The sequence below is a fragment of the Melospiza georgiana genome, chromosome 28, assembly GCF_028018845.1.
Source record: "Melospiza georgiana isolate bMelGeo1 chromosome 28, bMelGeo1.pri, whole genome shotgun sequence".
NCBI lineage: Eukaryota > Metazoa > Chordata > Aves > Passeriformes > Passerellidae > Melospiza > Melospiza georgiana.
Genome location: NC_080457.1, coordinates 4,328,225 through 4,347,937, shown reverse-complemented (window position 1 = coordinate 4,347,937; position 19,713 = coordinate 4,328,225). Strand labels below are relative to the sequence as shown.

The 19,713-nt window shown below is 49.0% G+C and overlaps 1 protein-coding gene across 3 annotated transcripts in view; it reads left to right on the top strand.

Annotated features, from left to right (window-relative positions):
- The first annotated feature begins 2,918 nt into the window (after positions 1-2,918).
- GJC1 (gap junction protein gamma 1) overlaps positions 2,919-19,713 on the top strand; it is a 33,291-nt gene continuing 16,496 nt past the window's right edge. For 2 of the 3 annotated variants that reach the window (XM_058041824.1, XM_058041826.1), the window contains exon 1: positions 2,919-2,968. The gene's annotated coding sequence lies outside the window, so the exon portion shown is untranslated. Of the gene's footprint in view, positions 2,969-4,992; positions 5,081-19,713 lie in introns of those variants that run through there. The other variant, XM_058041825.1, reaches the window with a different exon arrangement.

The following is a 19,713-nucleotide window of genomic DNA, read 5'->3' as shown; positions in this document are numbered from 1 at the left end:
CTTACAGTTTCCATATTCTCAAAATCTTTTGCCAGACAATCATATTGATAAGGCTTTCCTGTTTCATCTTCCCCAGCACCGAGGCTTGGGGGTGGCTCTGCCTCGGGAGTGCTGCCAGCCCCAGCCTGGCCCTGAGCATGGGAGCTGGGGATTTTCCATGGAAAATGCTCTGCCCTGTGCCCAGCTCCTGCCCTGTGGCTGCAATTTCCCCACACAAAGGATCTGTGATGATCCAAGGGATGTGCTTGGGATGTGCCTGCCCTGGCGTGGTGCAGGTAAACTGAGGCATGTGGAATCACGCCCCGGGACTCCATCTGTGACACGAGTTGGGCTCAGCTTTGGGACATGCCCCGGGGATGTGCCCCCCACTCTCATCAGGGCCATCAGCACTGAGTGACCCTGTGCTGACCCCCCAATTGTTCCATTTGTCCCCATCCCCAGGGATTTGGGAGGTCCTACAGGATCTGGAGCCTTGAGCAGCCTCGTGGGATGAACCCCACCCTGTGCTGTGTCCCTGTCTCCATTCTGCTCCTGGGGACCCTGGCTGCAGTCCTGCTTCCACTGGCCCCAGTGCCTCCACCCTGGTCCTGGTGTCCCTGTCCACAGCCTCCCTGTGTCCCCTCCCCTCCTCCCTGTGTCCTTGTCCTGCTCCTGATTCCCACTCTGCTTTGGTGCTCCTGTCTCCATCCTGCCCCAGTCCCTGTCCCCACCCTGCTCCTGCTCTCTCCATTTCTTGCTCCCATCACCCATTTTGCTCCCAGTGCCTCCATAATTTTCCTACTCCCCATGTCCCAGTGTCCTTGTCCCTTTCTTGATCCCATTGCCCCCATCCTGCCCCTGTTGTTCATCCTGTTTACACTGTCCCCATCATTGTCCTGCTCCCTGTGTCTTTGACCTCATCCTGCTTGCAGTGCCTGTGTCCCTGTCCTGCTTCTGATTTCCCAATCCCTCCCTTCTCCTGTCCCTTTACTGCTCCCAACGTCCTTGGTTTTGTCACTGCTCCTGATGTCCCCATCCCCATCCTGCTCCTGGTGTGCCTGCCCTGTTCCCATCCTGCTCCCAGTGCCTTGGTTCCTGTCCCAAACCTCCACCCTGCTCTTGGTGTCCCTTGTCCCCATCCTGTCCCTTTCCTGTGCCCCATGTCCCCATCCTGCTGCCCATGTCCCTGTTCCCAGTGTCCTGGTCCCTGTCCCAAACCTCACCCTGCTCTGGTGTCCCTTGTCCCCATCCTGTCCCTTTCCTGTGCTGTGTCCCTGTCCCCATGCTGTTCCTGATGCCCTCATTCCCATTCTGCTCCAGATGCCCCCATCCCCACACCTGTCCCAGTGTCCCCATCCTCTCCTGCTGTCCCTGTCCCCAGCCCTGCTCCCAGTGTCCCCATTCTTGTCCTGCTCTCCATGTCTCTGTCCCATTCCTGCTTCCTGTGTCCCCATTCCCCTTCTGCTCCTGATGTCCCATCCCTGTCCTCATCCTGCTGCTCTCCCCATCTTGCTCCCAGTGTCCCCATCACCCATTTTGCTGCCAGTGCCTCCATACTGGTCCCACTCGCTATGTCCCCATCCCAGCATCTTTGTCCCCTTCTTGCTTCCACTGCCTCCATCCTGCTCCTGTCCCCATCACTGTCCTGCTCCCGATGTCCCCATCCCACCCTGTTTTGGTCTCCATATCCCCACCCTGCCCCTGTCCCTGTCCTCATCCTATTCTTGCTTCCCCCATCCCCACCTTGCTCTCAGTGTCCCCATTCCACTCTGCTCCTGTCCCTATCCTGCTCCCAATGTCCCTGTCCCCACCTTTTTTTATGGTGTCCTTGTCCACAGCCCTGTTCCAGTGTTCCTCCCTATTCCTGTCCTGCTGCCCATGTTCTGTCCTGCTCTGTGTCCTTGTCCCTGTTCCTCTGCTGTGTCCCCATCCTGACCCCGCTTTGTGTCCTTGTCCCTGTGCCCCATCCTGACCTCAGTCCCGTGTCACTGTCCCTATACCTGATCTTGACCCCAGTCTTGTGTCCTTGTTCCTGTCCCCTGCTGTGTCGCCCTGGTGACCCAAGTCCCGTGTCCTTGTCCCTACACCCCACTCCTGACCCTAAGCCCGTGTCATTGTCCCTGTCCCCTGCTGTGTCCCTGTCCTGTGTCCTTGTCCCTGTACCACCTCCTGACCCGTCGCATGTCCTTGTCCTTGTTTTCTGCCGTGTCCCTTTCCCATGTCCTTGTCCCTATATGCCCTGCTGACCCCAGTCCCGTGTCCTTGTCCCTGTCCCCATTCTGTCCCTGTCCTCTGTCCCAGCCCTGTCCCCCGTGTGTCCCTGTCCCGTGTCCCTGTCTGTCCCCACTGTATCCCTATCCCTTTCCCTGTCCCTATCCCTGTGTCCCTATCCCAGCCCTGTCCCTATCCCCGTCCCTCTGTCCTTCTGTCCCTATCCCGTCCCCCTGTCTCTGTCCCTCTCCCTGTCCCTACCCCTTTCCCAGTCCCTCTGTCCCTGTCCCCGTCCCGCTCCCCCGTCCCTGTCCCTGTGTCCCTATCCCCCTATCCCTGTGTCTGTCCCTGTCCCCGTCTCGCTCCCCCGTCCCTGTGTCTGTCTCTGTCCCTATCCCTGTCCCTGTGTCCCTATCCCTGTGTCCCTATCCCTGTCCCTGTGTCTGTCTCTGTCCCCGTCCCTGTCCCTGTGTCCCTGTCCCGCTCCCGCATCCCTGTCCCTGTCTCTGTCCCTGTGTCCCTATCCCTGTGTCTGTCCCTGTGTCTGTCCCTGTCCCTCTGTCCCCGTCCAGCTCCCCCGTTCCTGTCCCTGTCCCTGTGTCTGTCTCTGTCCCTGTCCCTGTCCCTGTGTCCCTGTGTCTGTCCCTGTCCCCGTCCCGCTTCCCCGTCCCCGCCCGCCCCGGCCCGCGCGCTCTGAGGGGGCTCCGCGCATGCGCCCCGCGCCCCCCGCCCGGGCTCGGCGGCCGAGGGGCCCCGGCGCCGCCACGGGCCGGACCCGGTGAGTGCGGGCTGAGGGCGGGCGGGACCGGGCCGGGCCGCCCGGGGACCTGAGGGCTGCGAGCGGCGCCCCCCGAGGGGCCAGAACCACGGGGGGGACTCAGGGGGGCTCCGGGCACCGAGCGGCCGTTCCGGGGGGCACCGGGAGGCGGGAGCGCAGCCGCGGGCCCCGAGGGGACGGAGCCGCGGCGGGCTGAGGGAGGCGGGAGCCCGGAGGGTCCGAGCCGGGCGCTGCCCCCGGTCCTTGATCTCGGAGGGACCGAGCCGGGCGCTCCGGGGGATCCCCGAGCACGCCGGGATGAGCCGGGCGCGCTCCGCCGCCGGTGCCGCCGCGAGGGGCCGGTGTCCCCCCCCGGGTCCCCGCGTCCTTCCCCGCTCCGGACGGGCCTCCCGGGGTGTTTATGCCGGGGGAAGCGATGCCCGAAGGGCTTTCCCGGGCGGAGCGGCCGGTGCCCGCCCGCGGCTGCACGTGTGGAGCCCCTCGGTGATGAATGGAGCGCGGGAACGGAGCGAGCGCACCGGGAGACGCCACCTGTGTCACCCTCTGTGCCAACCTTCCGTGTCACGCCGTGTCCACCTCCATTGTCACCCTGTGCCCACCTCCATTGTCACCCTGTGCCTCCCGCTCCTCCGGTGTCACCCCCGTGTCCATCTGCTCCCCTGTCACCTTGTGCCCGTCTCTCCAGTGTCACCCTGTGCCCACCGCTCCACCGGTGGCACCCCGTGCCCACCTCTCCATTGTCACCCCCGTGCCCACCTCCCGTCCAGTGTCACCCTGTCCCCCTCCCAGCTCCAGGCAGCTCAGGGCTCCAGTGGATCCCCAGCACAGTCCCTGAAGCAGCAGCAGCTCCTGTTCCCATTCCCTGCCCGGTTAAACCTCCCCAGCTCCTGCCCAGTTAAACCTCCCCAGCTCCTGTTCCCATTCCCTGCCCGGTTAAATCTCCCCATTCCCTGCCCGGTTAAACCTCCCCAGCTCCTGCTCCCATTCCCTGCCCGGTTAAACCTCCCCAGCTCCTGCTCCCCATTCCCTCCCCAGCCCTGCGGTTTGGCATTGCTTGAGGAAATGCTTCTGCAGCTCCAGGAGTGTTTGCACCGAGCTCTGAGACACGTGTGGGGATTGTTGGGGGTGTCCTGTGGCTCGATGTCCTTGTGTGTCCCTTCTCACCGAGGACATTCTGTGATTCTCTGAGCGCCATGAGAAGAATCCTGCTCTGGTGTCAGATGTTTTTGCCTCTGTTGGGCCCAACTTTCACCCAGCGTCATAAAATTTCACAGGAGTGACATTTGTGCAGCTATTTTTACTGGCCTTTTAAAGGCAATTCTCATTTCTGTTGGTAGGAATTAGTCCTGACACTTCTCTGGTCAGTGTGACCTTGCTTCCCAGTGAATTGCTGATTTGGTTCCACAGTCAAATTAATTACAAATAGGAGATAGTTCATAGGGATTAATTAGGGCATGGATGTGCCATATGGATTCTGGAGCAACAGTTGGTACCACCAGGTTCTGATTTTTCACTGGGTGTTTGATTGGTGTTTGGAAATGAGAGGGAGAACAAAACCCTTCTCTCTGACAGACCGCTGATTGCTGTTATTATTTCCATGTCTCCTGCCTGCTCTAAGTCAGGATAATTGGTTAAAAAAAACCCCAAACTGTCCCTTCCTGTTAGAAATCTGTGTCCTGGGGATGTTCAATGAGCCAGCTGTCAGTGCAGTTACCAAACCCTCCGTTCTTCAGGTCATTTAAGGGAAAATGTTGCTTTCTGTCAAGACTCGTGTTTGGCAAAACTCAAGGTGCCTTTCTCTGTATTTTTTTGGTACTTTCCAAAGTTCTGCTTGTGCTTTCTGAGGGAACACATCATCTCACTGGAGAGCAGGATGGGTAAGGAGTTTTAGGAGGGGATTTGAGCCTTTTTGTGCTGTTTGACTGGGAGGGAAAGCCCTGCATTGGAGCTCTGTGGTCACTGGTGGCTCCTGGGGGTGGGCTGAGCTGTCACTGGTGAATGCAGAGCTCCGAGAGCGAGGGCTGGCCCTGGGTGACACTGAGGTGGCAGCAGTGGCGCGCTGGCTGTCCCCGTGGCTGCTTCAGGAGCTCTGAGCATGGCTGCAGGCACCAGGTAAGAGCTGAGGGGTCTCTGAGCATTTCCCTGCTGAAAAGAGCCTTTGCAGGGTGTTTCTTCAGAATCAGGAACTTGTCTGACATTTCCAAATTGAAATTTAATTCAATTTCAGTTTCCAAGTGGAAATGTCAGGGCCGGGGCTCTGAGCAGGCACCAGGTTACAGCTGAGGGGCTGGATGTGGGATCTCTGAGCCTTTCCCTGCTGAAAAGAGCCTTTCCCTGCTGAAAAGAGCCTTTGCAAGGTGTTTCTTCACAATCCAGAGCTTGTCTGATGTTTCCAAATTGAAATTTAATTCAATTTCAATTTCCAAATGGAAATGTCAGGGCCGGGGCTCTGAGTATGTCTGCAAGCACCAGGTAAGAGCTGAGGGGCTGGATGTGGGGTCTCTGAGCATTTCCCTGCTGAAAAGAGCCTTTGCAGGGTGTTTCTTCAGAATCAGGAGTTTGTCTGATGTTTCCAAATCAAAATTTAATTTAATTTCAATTTCCAAATGGAAATGCCAGCAGGAGCTCGGGGAGAGGTCCCTTAGGAGGTGTCACATCACATGGAGCTGTTTTACAGGAGTGGCTCTGGTTTTTGGCTGTGTTGGAAACCCAGCTGCAGCACCTCTTGTCTTTTTTTATCAAGGTTTAGATCAATTTGAGTGATGAAAAATTACTAAAAACGTTTTGCTTACTTCCCTTACTTTGGTGCTTTCAGACTCGAGTCTGTAAGTTTGTCCTTCCATTGATGGAGGAGATTATTGAGTTATTGCTAATGAAAACATTTCCATTTACAAATCTAAGTTTTAGAACAAAATTACAATTTTTTGGCTTTTTTAAAGCAACAAAATTACAATTTTTGGGGTTTTTTGCAGGAGTGTCTGTGATTTTTGGGCTGTGTTGGAAACACAACTGCTCCTTGGAGTTTGTTGCCCAGTACCTCTTGTCTTTTTTATCAAGGTTTAGATCAGTTGGAGTGATGAAAAATTACTAAAAATGTTTTGCTTAGTTCCCTTACCAAAAAATCTGACTGCTTTTAGTATTTTCAGACTAGAGTTTGTTTTTCCTTTTATTGATGGAGGAGACTATTGAGTTATTGCTAGTAGAAGCATTTCCATGCACAAATCTAAATGTTTTCTTAATTTATAGAACAAAATCACAAATTTTTGGGGTTTTAAAAACAAATTTTGTGGGTTTTTTTATTGTTCTTACAGAACAATATTACAATTTTTTGAGGTTTTTAAAGCAACTTGTTTTACAGGAGTGTCTCTGGTTTTTGGAAACACAGCTGCCCCTTGGAGTTTGTCACCCAGCACCTCTTGTCTTTTTTGAAATGGGTTTATCAAGGTTTAGATCAGTTTGGAGTGATGAAAAGTTATTAAATTTTTTTTTTTTTTGACAGGCTTAATTTCCTTACCAAAGGGTCTGACTGCCTTTAGTGCTTTCATATTAGAGTCTGTAAGTTTATCCTTCCATTGATGGAGGAGATTATTGAGTTATTGCTAATGAAAACATTTCCATTTACAAATCTAAGTTTTAGAACAAAATTACAATTTTTTGGTTTTTTTTAAAGCAACAAAATTACTGTTTTTGGGGTTTTTTACAGGAGTGTCTCTGTTTTTTGGGCTGTGTTGGAAACACAGCTGCTCCTTGGAGTTTGTCACCCAGCACTTCTTCTCTTTTTTGAAATGGATTTATCAAAGTTTAGATCAGTTGGAGTGATGAAAAATTACTAAAAACATTTTATTTAGTTCCCTTACCAAAGGGTCTGACTGCCTTTAGTGCTTTCAGACTGGAGTCTGTAAATTTGTCCTTCCATTGATGGAGGAGATTATTGAGATATTGCTCATGAAAACATTTCCATGTACAAATCTAAATGTTTTCTTAGTTTTTAGAACAAAATTACCAATTTTTTGGGTTTTTTAAAACAACTCACAAGTCTGAATGCAGGATTCTAGACGAAGAATTGTCATGAAATATCTCTTTTTTTAGATCTGTACCATCCCCAGCCCTTCATTAATGGATTTTTTTGCCCCTCACTTCAAAGCAAACACCCAGCTCATGACAGATAACTTGCAAGTGATGCAAATACTGGGAAATAACTGGAAAATTTGGGTCAAGGACTGAGAGCACAGAGCTTGCTTTGAACAAGGCAGAGAGGGGGTTGGGAATGTGAGGAATTCCTGGGGTCCCAGCCCTTGGTAGGGGCAGAATTAAAACCCAGATGTTGGGGAAATTGTGATAAATTTTAAGAATTTAGGAAATATTTTGGTACGGCCTGGAGATTTTTAATTATAGGCACAGTTTTTCTAAAGAATTCTGTGGTTCTAAAGGTATTTAGTGTGGAAATTAATGTGCTTAGGTGAAACTTTATTTTAAAAAGTCTTTCCTGGGTTTGGATAGTCCTGGAGTTTACAAGAATAAATTTCTTATCAGCTGTGAAATTTAATCACTGATGGAGAGTTTGGGATGAATTTTAACACCTAAATTTGTTGATTTAATAATTTGCTGACTGCCAGCAACTTCTGTGAGTCAAAAAAAAAATCCCCAAACTTTGCTCACCCGCCACTTTTGGCAAGGAAAGGATGAGATCCAGTGCTTGGGGTTAATCCAGAGGATCACCAGAGAAACTTAGGAACACCCAGTTAGGAGCTGGATAATCAAAAAAATGCCTTCCTTGGGATTGGGTCGCTGAAAATCCTGGGATTTGGGGGGCTGGAGAATCCAGAGCTACAAGGGCTTGGTGGTGATGCTGATGCTTCATTGCTGACCCAGCTGTGAGGCTGGAAAATGAGCTGTGGAATTGAGAGTTTTCCATGGAAAATGAGCTGTGGAATTGAGAGCTTTCCATGGAAAATGAGGTGTGGAATTGAGAGCTTTCCATGGAGAGTGAGGAGAGGAATGGAGAGTTTTCCATGGAGAGTGAGGAGAGGAATGGAGAGGTTTCCATGGAAAATGAGCTATGGAATTGTGAGTTTTCCATGGAAAATGAGCTGTGGAATGGAGAGTTTTCCATGGAGAGTGAGCTGTGGAATGGAGAGTTTTCCATGGAAAATGAGGAGAGGAATGGAGAGTTTTCCATGGAAAATGAGCTATGGAATGGTGAGCTTTCCATGGAGAATGAGAGGAATGGAGAGGTTTCCATGGAAAATGAGCTGTGGAATTGAGAGTTTTCCATGGAGAGTGAGGAGAGGAATGGAGAGTTTTCCATGGAGAGTGAGCTGTGGAATGGAGAGTTTTCCGTGGAGAATGAGCTGTGGAATGGAGAGTTTTCCATGGAAAATGAGCTGTGGAATTGTGAGTTTTCCATGGAAAATGAGCTGTGGAATTGTGAGTTTTCCATGGAAAATGAGCTGTGGAATGGAGAGTTTTCCATGGAGAGTGAGCTGTGGAATGGAGAGTTTTCCATGGAAAATGAGGAGAGGAATGGAGAGTTTTCGATGGAAAATGAGCTATGGAATGGTGAGCTTTCCATGGAGAATGAGCTGTGGAATTGTGAGTTTTCCATGGAAAATGAGGTGTGGAATTGAGAGCTTTCCATGGAAAATGAGGAGAGGAATGGAGAGTTTTCCATGGAGAATGAGCTGTGGAATGGAGAGTTTTCCATGGAGAATGAGCTATGGAATGGAGAGTTTTCCATGGAAAATGAGGAGTGGAATGGAGAGTTTTCCATGGAAAATGAATCATGGAATGGAGAGTTTTCCATGGAAAATGAATCATGGAATGGAGAGTTTTCCATGGAAAATGAGGAGAGGAATGGAGAGTTTTCCATGGAAAATGAGCTATGGAATGGTGAGCTTTCCATTTCCATGGAGAGTGAGCTATGGAATTGTGAGTTTTCCATGGAGAGTGAGCTGTGGAATGGAGAGTTTTCCATGGAGAGTGACCAGTCCTTATAGAATGGTGAGTTTTCCATGGAGCCTGGGCAGACCCTGCTCACTGAGGTGAATTTTGGGGATTTGTGGTCATTGGCACCTGCAAGGAGCTGCTGGTTGAGTGAAGAAGTGATAGAACCAGGAGTTGGATGATCTTTGTGGGTTTTTGTCCAGCTCAGGATATTTTGTGATTGTCAGAAATCGGGCTGCAGCCTCACCATCACAGGGAGCTGATCTTGGGGCACTTTCCTTACACCATTTCACATTTTCAGCACCTTTTTTAAAGATGGAACCACAATGAACATTTCCTTGTACAAAGGACCTCTCTTGTGCCTCACCATAGCAGGGGGCTGATCTTGGGGCTCTTTCCTTACAGCACTTCACATTTTCAACATGTTTTTTAAAGGTGGAACCCACAATGAACATTTCCTTGTACAAAGGACCTCTCTTGTGCCTCACCATCACAGGGAGCTGATCTTGGGGCTCTCTCCTTACACCATTTCACATTTTCAGCCCCTTTTTTAAAGGTAGAACCCACAATGAACATTTCCTTGTACAAGGGATCTCTCTTGTACCTCACCATCACAGGGGGCTGATCTTGGGGCTCTTTCCTTACAGCACTTCACATTTTCAACATGTTTTTTAAAGGTGGAACCCACAATGAACATTTCCTTGTACAATGCACCTCTCTTGTGCCTCACCATCACAGGGAGCTGATCTTGGGACACTTCCCTTACACCATTTCACATTTTCAGCCCCTTTTTAAAAGGTAGAAACCACAAAGAACGATTCCTCATACAAAGGACCTCTCTTGTGCCTCACCATAGCAGGGGGCTGATCTTGGGGCTCTTTCCTTACAGCACTCCACATTTTCAACATGTTTTTTAAAGGTGGAACCCACAAGGAGCATTTCCTTGTACAAGGGATCTCTCTTGTGCCTCACCATCACAGGGGGCTGATCTTGGGGTTTTTTTCCTTCAACCATTTCACATTTTCAGCCCCTTTTTTAAAGGTAGAAACCACAAAGAACGATTCCTCATACAAAGGACCTCTCTTGTGCCTCACCATCACAGGGGGCTGATCTTGGGACACTTCCCTTACACCATTTCACATTTTCAACATGTTTTTTAAAGGTGGAACCCACAATGAACATTTCCTTGTACAAGGGATCTCTCTTGTGCCTCACCATCACAGGGGGCTGATCTTGGGGTTTTTTTCCTTCAACCATTTCACATTTTCAGCCCCTTTTTTAAAGGTAAAACCCACAAGGAGCATTTCCTTGTACAGTGCACCTCTCTTGTGCCTCACCATCACAGTGGGCTGATCTTGGGGTTTTTTTCCTTCAACCATTTCACATTTTCAGCCCCTTTTTCAAAGGTAGAAACCACAAGGAACGTTTCCCTGTACAATGCACCTCTCTTGTGCCTCTCCCTTCCTGCTGGGACAGGATTCCCTGCATCCCAGCAGGAATTGGGACAAGGGTGGTGATCATTAAACCCTGGGAGTGAAGCCCTGCTGGATAATGGAGCCCTTTGTTGTCGCTCCCGGGGGATGGGCACTGCTGCCTCATTAGGGGGAAGGTGATTTTTTTGCTCCCATCCTGTTTTCCACACTTTGTTTCTGTGCTGCCACTCCACAAAGCTGACCTGTGCTCCAGATTTATGGATTTTTAAATCTGCTTAACAGGAAGGAAATGATTGCCATTTTAAAAGTTCCATTCCAATTCCCTGATTTTTAGGGTGCACGTGGAAGCACATCCCTGCCCAGCCAGCAGGGAGGCTGTGAAGGTTTTATTGCATTTATTGCATTGGCATTTATTTATCAGTGTTTGCAGCTGCTCTCAGCACTTCCTCCAAGCAGCAGGAGTGCAATTCCACTGCCCCGTGCTTCTGCCATGGCTGTGATTTTTATTGACTGAAATTATAATTAATAATGGTCAAAATGATGAAATCACATTGCACTTGCTGTGTGCAGTATTGCTCAGTATGGAAATTCCACCCTTGAAATAAACCCGTGTTTTTAAAATATCAATATCACCGAATTTTCCATTCTTGGTCCTGGTTTTGGGAAGCTCGTTTAGCTTTCCATTAAAAGCTAAAAAAAGGGATTTTATCTCCAAAATGCTTCTTGGAGGGGAAAGGGCAATGTTAGCATTTCCTTCTCTGACCTCCTCATACCATAAATATGAATTGTTATTGCTGCTTGGGTAGTGACACACAGTTCTTCCCAAATTCAGGACTGTCTGGAAGATCTGGCTGGGATTTTTAAAAACTTGAATTAATTTTGGCATAAAATTAAGATTTCGGGTGAAAGTTCCTGCGTGTGATGTGGGATAATTGATATACTCAATGTGTGGCTGGGAAGTTGTGATCTTACTGAAGGAAATTCTGAGAATGGCAAAAAGAAATCCCTTTTCTTTCTGCAAACATAGAGAGCTTGGTTTCATACCTCAGTGCTGGCCAGTAATTCCTCAGTGATTCTGTTTTAAGGAAGAATGTGATTCTGTTTCATAGAAGAACCCAAGCAATAACACAAGTTACAACGTTTTCTAGCTATAAATAAAAAAAATCTATATTTGGAAAAAACAAATAGTGTATTTATGGACAAAACTGTATTAAAGGAAATGTGATGGAAAAATTGAGTCAGATGAGCTGATGTATGAAGCATTCCCCTCTGGAGTCATTGGGCTGAAAAATGTTTTATATGCCTAAACTTGAACAGATGCTTCAGCACACACACACACAGACCTCCCCCAGTTCAGATTAGCACTTCTGCTCATACCACTGTGATTAATTCCCAGACCAGCCTGATTTAGGCTCTTTTCAGGGGTATTTCCACATCATCCAGGTACTTAAACCATGCCTGGTTTTAAGTAAGCACCCCAAATCATCCAGGTACTTAAACCATGCCTGGTTTTAAATATCACCCCAAATCATCCAGATACTCAAACCATGCCTGGCTGTAAATTAGCACCCCAAATCATTCAGGTATTTAAACCATGCCTGGTTTTAAATATCACCCCAAATCATCCAGGTACTTAAACCAAGATTGGTTTTAAATATCACCCCAAATCATCCAGGTAATTAAACCATGCCTGGTTTTAAATAAGCACCCCAAATCATCCAGGTACTCAAACCATGCCTAGCTGTAAATCAGCACCCCAAATCATCCAGGTACTTAAACCATGCCTGGCTTTAAGTCAGCACCCCAAATTATCCAGGTACTCAAACCATGCCCGGTTTTAAATAAGCACCCCAAATCATCCAGGTACATAAACCATGCCTGGCTTTAAATATCACCCCAAATCATCCAGATACTTAAACCATGCCTGGTTTTAAATATTTAAATATCACCCCAAATAATCCAGGTACTTAAACCATGCCCGGTTTTAAATAAGCACCCCAAATCATCCAGGTACTTAAACCATGCCCGGTTTTAAATAAGCACCCCAAATTATCCAGGTACTTAAACCATGCCTGGTTTTAAATTAGCACCCCAAATCATCCAGGTACTTAAACCATGCCTGGTTTTAAATATTTAAATATCACCCCAAATAATCCAGGTACTTAAACCATGCCAGGTTTTAAATATCCCCCCAAATCATCCAAGTACTTAAGCCATGCTTAGCTTTAAATCAGCACCCCAGATCATCCAGGTACTTAAACCATGCCTGGTTTTAAATATTTAAATATCAACCCAAATAATCCAGGTACTTAAACCATGCCTGGTTTTAAGTAAGCACCCCAAATCATCCAGGTAATTAAACCATGCCTGGTTTTAAATATCACCCCAAATCATCCAGGTACTTAAGCCCTGCCTAGCTGTAAATTAGCACCTGAAATCATCCAGGTACTCAAACCATGCCTAGCTGTAAATTAGCACCCCAGATCATCCAGGTAATTAAACAATGCCTGGTTTTAAATCAGCACCTCAGATCATCCAGGTACTTAAGCCATGCTTAGCTGTAAATAAGCATTTAAGCCATGCTTAGCTGTAAATAAGTGAGCAGCCCAGATTATTAGCAGGATTTGTTTCAAGCTTTGCATTAAGCATGTGTTTAAATGACTCACTGAGCTGGGATTTACATTTTTACACAGGAATGAAGGATTTCTTCTCTATTACCTTGCCTAGATGGAAATTGGTGGAGTCATTCAGCTTTTTTTTTTTTTTTTTGCCTAAACAAATCCATGAAACCAGCTTTGGGCTCTTGCAGTTATTAGTTCCAGCTTTTTAGTTACAAATTTGTCAGGAAACAAGCCTGAGTGTGCGTGCCTGACCTCGATTGAGATACTGAGGAGGATGAAGGAGGGAGGGAAGGAGGGAGGGAGGGCACATCCATATGGATGACCAGCAGATTGTGTCCTTTGCAGTTCCAATGTCGAGTTCACAGTCGGTGGCGCTGGGGGAGGCTGACAGCTGCACTGGGTTATTTCCCATCCAGTCCCTGCCCTGGTGTCCCTCTCAGCCCTTCATCTGCTGTGCTGGGGAGCAGGGATTGTGGCTGTGCACAGCATTCCCTCTCATCTAAACATTCCCAAAATCTTCCCCAAAACTGCCACATCTTGGGGATGCTTCTGTCCACTTTGCTTTTCTGATGAAATAATGTAGATAAATACTTGTGGGTCTGAACATGGGTCTGGCTGTTGTGTGCCTGGGGAATGCAGCTCCTGCAGGATGAGGGATGATGCTGGTGGCAGCAGGGTTTGTGGCTGTGCATAGCATTTCCTCTCTTCTAAACATCCCCAAAATCTTCCTGAAAATTGCCACATCTTGGGAATGCTGTTCACTTTGCTTTTCTGATGACATAATGTAGATAAATGACTTGTGAGTCTGAACATGGGTCTGGCTGGGGAATGCAGCTCCTACAGAATGAGGAGTGATGCTGGTGGCAGCAGGGTTTGTGGCTGTGCACAGCATTTCCTCTCCTCTGAACATTCCCAAAAGTGCCACATTTTGGGAATGCTGTCCACTTTGTTTTTCTGATGAAGGAATGTAGAAAAATGACTTGTGGGTCTGAACATGGGTCTGGATGTGGTGTGTGCTCAGGGAATGTAGCTCCTGCAGGATGAGGGTGCTGCTGGTGGCAGCAGGGTTTGTGGCTGTGCACAGCATTTCCTCTCCTCTGAACATCCCCAAAATCTTCCTGAAAAGTGCCACATCTTGGGGATACTGTCCACTTTGCTTTTCTGATGAAGGAATGAAGAAAAATGACTTGTGGGTCTGGCTGTGGTGTGTGCCTGGGGAATGCCGCAGGATGAGGGATGATGCTGGTGGCAGCAGGGTTTGTGGCTGTGCACAGCATTTCCTCTCCTCTGAGCACCCTCAAAATCTTCCTCAAAATCTTCCCCAAAAGTGCCACATCCTGGGAATGATGTTCACTTTGTTTTTCTGATGAAATAATTTAGATAAATGACTTGTGGGTCTGAACATGGATCTGGCTGGGGAATGCAGCTCCTGCAGGATGAGGGTGATGCTGGTGGCAGCAGGGTTTGCCCTGTAGGTGGCTGTGCACAGCATTTCCTCTCCTCTGAAAATCCCCAAAATCTTCCCCAAAAGTGCTACATCTTGAGAATGCTTCTGTCTACTTTGTTTTTGATTATTTTGATGAAATAATGTAGAAAAATGACTTGTGGGTCTAAACATGGGTCTGGCTGCAGTGTGCCTGGGGAATGCAGCTCCTGCAGGATGAGGGGTGATGCTGGTGGCAGCAGGGTTTGCCTGTGCACAGCATTTCCTCTCCTCTGAACATCCCCAAAATCTTCCTGAAAAGTGCCACATCCTGGGGATACTGTCCACTTTGCTTTTCTGATGAAATAATGTAGATAAATGACTTGTGGGTCTGGCTGTGGAGTGCAGCTCCTGCAGGATGAGGATGATGCTGGTGGCAGCAGGGGCTGAAGCTCCTGCCCGAGGTGACATCCTGGCATGAGTGGTGCAGCCCTGCCAGACTGGGAGCAATCCATTGCCTGTGAAGTTCTGTATCTCTCTCTCTCTCTCATGCTTAAAATAGTCAAGAGCCTGGAAGGGTGATTGTGTGTCTTGTGTGTGCCCATGTTCCCTTCAGGGGGAGTTTTGGCTCCTTGTTAACTCCTGGAAGCCTGGCTCTGCTGTGGATTCAGGGACAAAAATGACACCCAGCACTGTGTAATCCTGAGGTTAATCCTGTTTATAGGCAGGAAAGGGAGTGGGTGTAGCCCACATGGGGCTGCCCTTGGTGTCAGTGCATTTTTTAATGGCCTAAAATTAAAAATGGTTGAAGTTCCTAATGTGTGTTGCAGCTGTGCTGCCCTGCATGCAGCATGTCCTCCTAAAAATCGAAAAATCTCCTGATTCTCAGGGTAAACATTGAAGTAGCTGAGAAATGACTGAATTTTACTTGCAGCAGTTACTCAGCTTGTGCTCAGATATGGAGTTCAACTATTTTGAAATGAGAAGAATTTTCAGGGTGGAAACTGTGATTGCTGAGATGTTATAAAGCAAAATAAAACTGAAGTGTTTGGGAGGAAGCACATGGCCATCTTCCACAGAGCCATATGGAAATTATCTTTATTCCCTGCTTTGTGTGAAGTCTTTGCTCCTTCTGGAGCTGCCTTGGAGCCTCCTCCTCCTCAGTGCTGTCCCAGCTTGGTTTGTATTCCTCACCTGCTCTTGCTCTCTTTGCAATCTGTGGCCAAACCCCATCGATCTGGGTGGAATCCGATTCCCTGGAGGGCTGTGCTGGGCACAAATAAACCATGGCTGCCCTTCAGGTGTTCCCACTGCACATGCAGAGTTCCAGGGGACTGGAATTGAGCAGTGATTATCAGCCCCTGAACCAGTTCTGTTCTCTCTGGTGTGTGCTGCTTCATGGAGGGGCTTTTCCCCAGCACCTGGAGCTGCTCACTCCTTCCTGGCTGCTTTGGAGCAACCACATGGATCAGGTGGAATCTTCCTGCTCCAGGGTCCTGTTCCTCACCTGCCCCGTGTGGGGCTGCAGCAGAGCAGGGGAGGAGCTCTGGACTCTCTCCCTGCTTTGTGCCTACACAAATCAGTGATTTACCCTTGTCTGAGGCGCTGCTCTGGCTGGTTTTGAGGGGTTTTCCTTCTCCAGCTGCTCCAGGTGTCACAGCTCTGTTTCCCCCCCTCATCCTTGTGGTTTTTTTCCACTGTCCTTCCCCCACCAGCCTCTCCATAGCTGTTCTCCAAGTTCCTTCTGTTCTCTGTTCCCGTGATAGGAGGTGGCAGAGTGACCAGAGCCACACTCTGGGTGAGCTGTGGGCACTCAGGGGGACATGGCACACTGACCAGAGCCACACCATGGGTGAGCCATGAGCTCTTGGGGACATGGCAGAGTGATCAGAGCCTGGACACTTGGGGACACAGCAGAGTGACCAGAGCCACTCACCCATTCAGGGGGACACAGCAGTGACCAGAGCCACACCATGGGTGAGTTGTGGGCACTTGGGGACATGGCAGAGTGACCAGAGCCACACACCATGACTGAGCCATGGACACTCAGGAGGATGTGACAAAGTGACCAGAGCCACTCACCCATTCAGAGGGACACAGCAGTGACCAGAGCCACACACCATGGGTGAGCTGTGGGCACTTGGGGACATGACAGAGTGACCAGAGCCACACACCATGACTGAGCCATGGGTAGTTGGGGACACAGCAGAGTGACCAGAGCCACACCATGGGTGAGCTGTGGGCACTTGGGGACATGGCAGAGTGACCAGAGCCACACCATGGGTGAGCTGTGGGCACTTGGGGACATGACAGAGTGACCAGAGCCACACCATGGGTGAGCTGTGGGCACTCAGGAGGGCATGACAAAGTGACCAGAGCCACATGCCATGGTTGCATGTCACAGGCACAGGGTGGCACAGTGTCAGAGCTGGCTGTGCTTGTCCTCTGACACTGCTTTGGGGCCGTGCTGAGCTGTGCCAGAGCATTCACAGAGCAGCCTGACAGCCCCAAGACCTCCTGCTTGCTGAGGCCATCTCAGGGCACATATCTATTTTTAGGTGAAATTGAGATTTATTATTCTTATTCGATGTATGCATCCATCACTTTATCCATGTGGAATTCCATCTGCCATTTTATTTATTTCCAGGTTGCATCGACTCATATGGTCCCTGTGCTGCTTTTCATGGCTGCTTATCCACCTTCCCCCCTTGAATATTTCCTTCAGGATGCTGGGTCACATCCAGGCAGTGTCCTGGTGTGGCACAGCCAGCCTCTCCCTGTGACCCTTGCAGGAAATCATTGTTTACTCCTATTCCCTTCCCTCCCACCCAGCTGTCTCCATACAGGGACAATCCCTTTTCCAGTGGCTTTTTGGGGTCCCTGCAGGAAGCCTCAGATGAGGGAGGTTAAAACCCAGAAGATCTGGAGCTCTCTGTGGGGCTGGAGGTGCCACGCTGATTTTCCCCTGGTTTATTGTATTTATACAGAGAATCAATGCCCACTAATTGTGCTCTGTGTGAATGTTGGGTTTGGAGAACTTCATTTTGCCAGGATTTTCTTCACAACCCCTCTCTTGCAGTTGCTTCTCTGTCCCAAGACAATTTTAGCTATGGCTGTACTCCATTCTCCATTGACCCCTTGGTGGATCTGTCCAGTCCTTCCTGCTGTGACTCCTCTTTGCTCTGTAACCTCCCCTCCAGTCCCTGCAGGAAGCCTCAGATGAGGGAGGATAAAATCCAGAAGATCTGGAGCTCTCTGTGGGGCTGGAGGTACCTTTCCAGAAGGCAGTCCACACTGACTTTTCCTCTGGTTTGTTGTATTTATACAGGGAAATAATGCTCACTAATTGTGCTCTGTGTGAATGTTGGGTTTGGAGAACTTCATTTTGCCAGGATTTTCTTCACAACCCCTCTCTTGCAGTTGCTTCCCTGTCCCAAGATAATTTTAACCCCTTGGTGGATCTGTCCAGTCCTTCCTGCAGTGACTCCTCTTTGCTCTGTAACCTCCCCTCCAGTCCCTCCCGTGGCTTTTTGGGGTCCCTACAGGAAGCCTCAGATGAGGGAGGTTAAAACCCAGAAGTTCTGGAGCTCTCTGTGGGGCTGGAGGTGCCACACTGACTTTTCCCCTGGTTTATTGTATTTATACAGAGAATCAATGCCCACTAATTGTGCTCTGTGTGAATGTTGGGTTTGGAGAACTTCATTTTGCCAGGATTTTCTTCACAACCCCTCTCTTGCAGTTGCTTCTCTGTCCCAAGACAATTTTAGCTATGACTGTACTCCATTCTCCATTGACCCCTTGGTGGATCTGTCCAGTCCTTCCTGCTGTGACTCCTCTTTGCTCTGTAACCTCCCCTCCAGTCCCTGCAGGAAGCCTCAGATGAGGGAGGATAAAATCCAGAAGATCTGGAGCTCTCTGTGGGGCTGGAGGTACCTTTCCAGAAGGCAGTCCACACTGACTTTTCCTCTGGTTTGTTGTATTTATACAGGGAAATAATGCTCACTAATTGTGCTCTGTGTGAATGTTGGGTTTTGAGAACTTAATTTTGCCAGGATTTTCTTCACAACCCCTCTCTTGCAGTTGCTTTCCTGTCCCAAGATAATTTTAACCCCTTGGTGGATCTGTCCAGTCCTTCCTGCTGTGACTCCTCTTTGCTCTGTAACCTCCCCTCCAGTCCCTGCAGGAAGCCTCAGATGAGGGAGGATAAAATGCAGAAGATCTGGAGCTCTCTGTGGGGCTGGAGGTGCCACGCTGATTTTCCCCCTGGTTTATTTTATTTATACAGGGAATCAATGCCCACTAATTGTGCTCTGTGTGAATGTTGGGTTTGGAGAACTTCATTTTGTCAGGATTTTCTTCAAAGCCCCTCTCTTGCAGTTGCTTCCCTGTCCCAAGATAATTTTAGCTGTGGCTGTACTGCATTCTCCATTGACCCCTTGGTGGATCTGTCCAGTCCTTCCTGCAGTGACTCCTCTTTGCTCTGTAACCTCCCCTCCAGTCCCTCCAGTGGCTTTTTGGGGTCCCTGCAGGAATCCTCAGATGAGGGAGGTTAAAACCCAGAAGTTCTGGAGCTCTCTGTGGGGCTGGAGGTGCCACGCTGACTTTTCCCCTGGTTTATTGTATTTATACAGAGAATCAATGCCCACTAATTGTGCTCTGTGTGAATGTTAGGTTTGGAGAACTTCATTTTGCCAGGATTTTCTTCAAAGCCCCTCTCTTGCAGAGTTGACCTGCAGTTGCTTCCCTGTCCCAAGACAATTTCAGGAATGGCTGTGCTCCATTCTCCATTAACCCCTTGGTGGATCCACCCAGCCCTTCCTGCAGTGACTCCTCTTTGCTCTGTAACCTCTCCCCAGTCCCTTCAGCAGTGGGAACCAATTTCCCAGTGAATCCCAGGGGAAAGGGCTGGCAGAGAGCCTGGAACTGTGACTTGTGTGGAAAGGAATCACATCATTTTCCCTGCATGGGAAAATGTCATCTCTTTGTCATCTCTTTTAGTGACAATAAAGCTGTTCCTGATGGTGGCTTTCTGCAGGGAAAGTGGCTTTCCTGATGGTGGCTTTCTGTCGAGGTGCAGGTGAGAATCTGAATTGGGAGTGGTCTGAGGGCTGGAACAGTTCTGGAGGTGTTCAGCTGGAGAAGAGAAGGCTTTGAGGACACCTTAGTGGCCTTCCAGCTTATAAAGTGGCTTTAGAATAAAAATGGGGATTTTCTACTGTGTCCTGTAGTGACAGGACAAGAGACAACACAAACTGAGAGAGGATGAGGTTAGATGGGACATTAAAATGAAATATTTCACCGTGAGTGTGGTAAAGCCCTGGCACA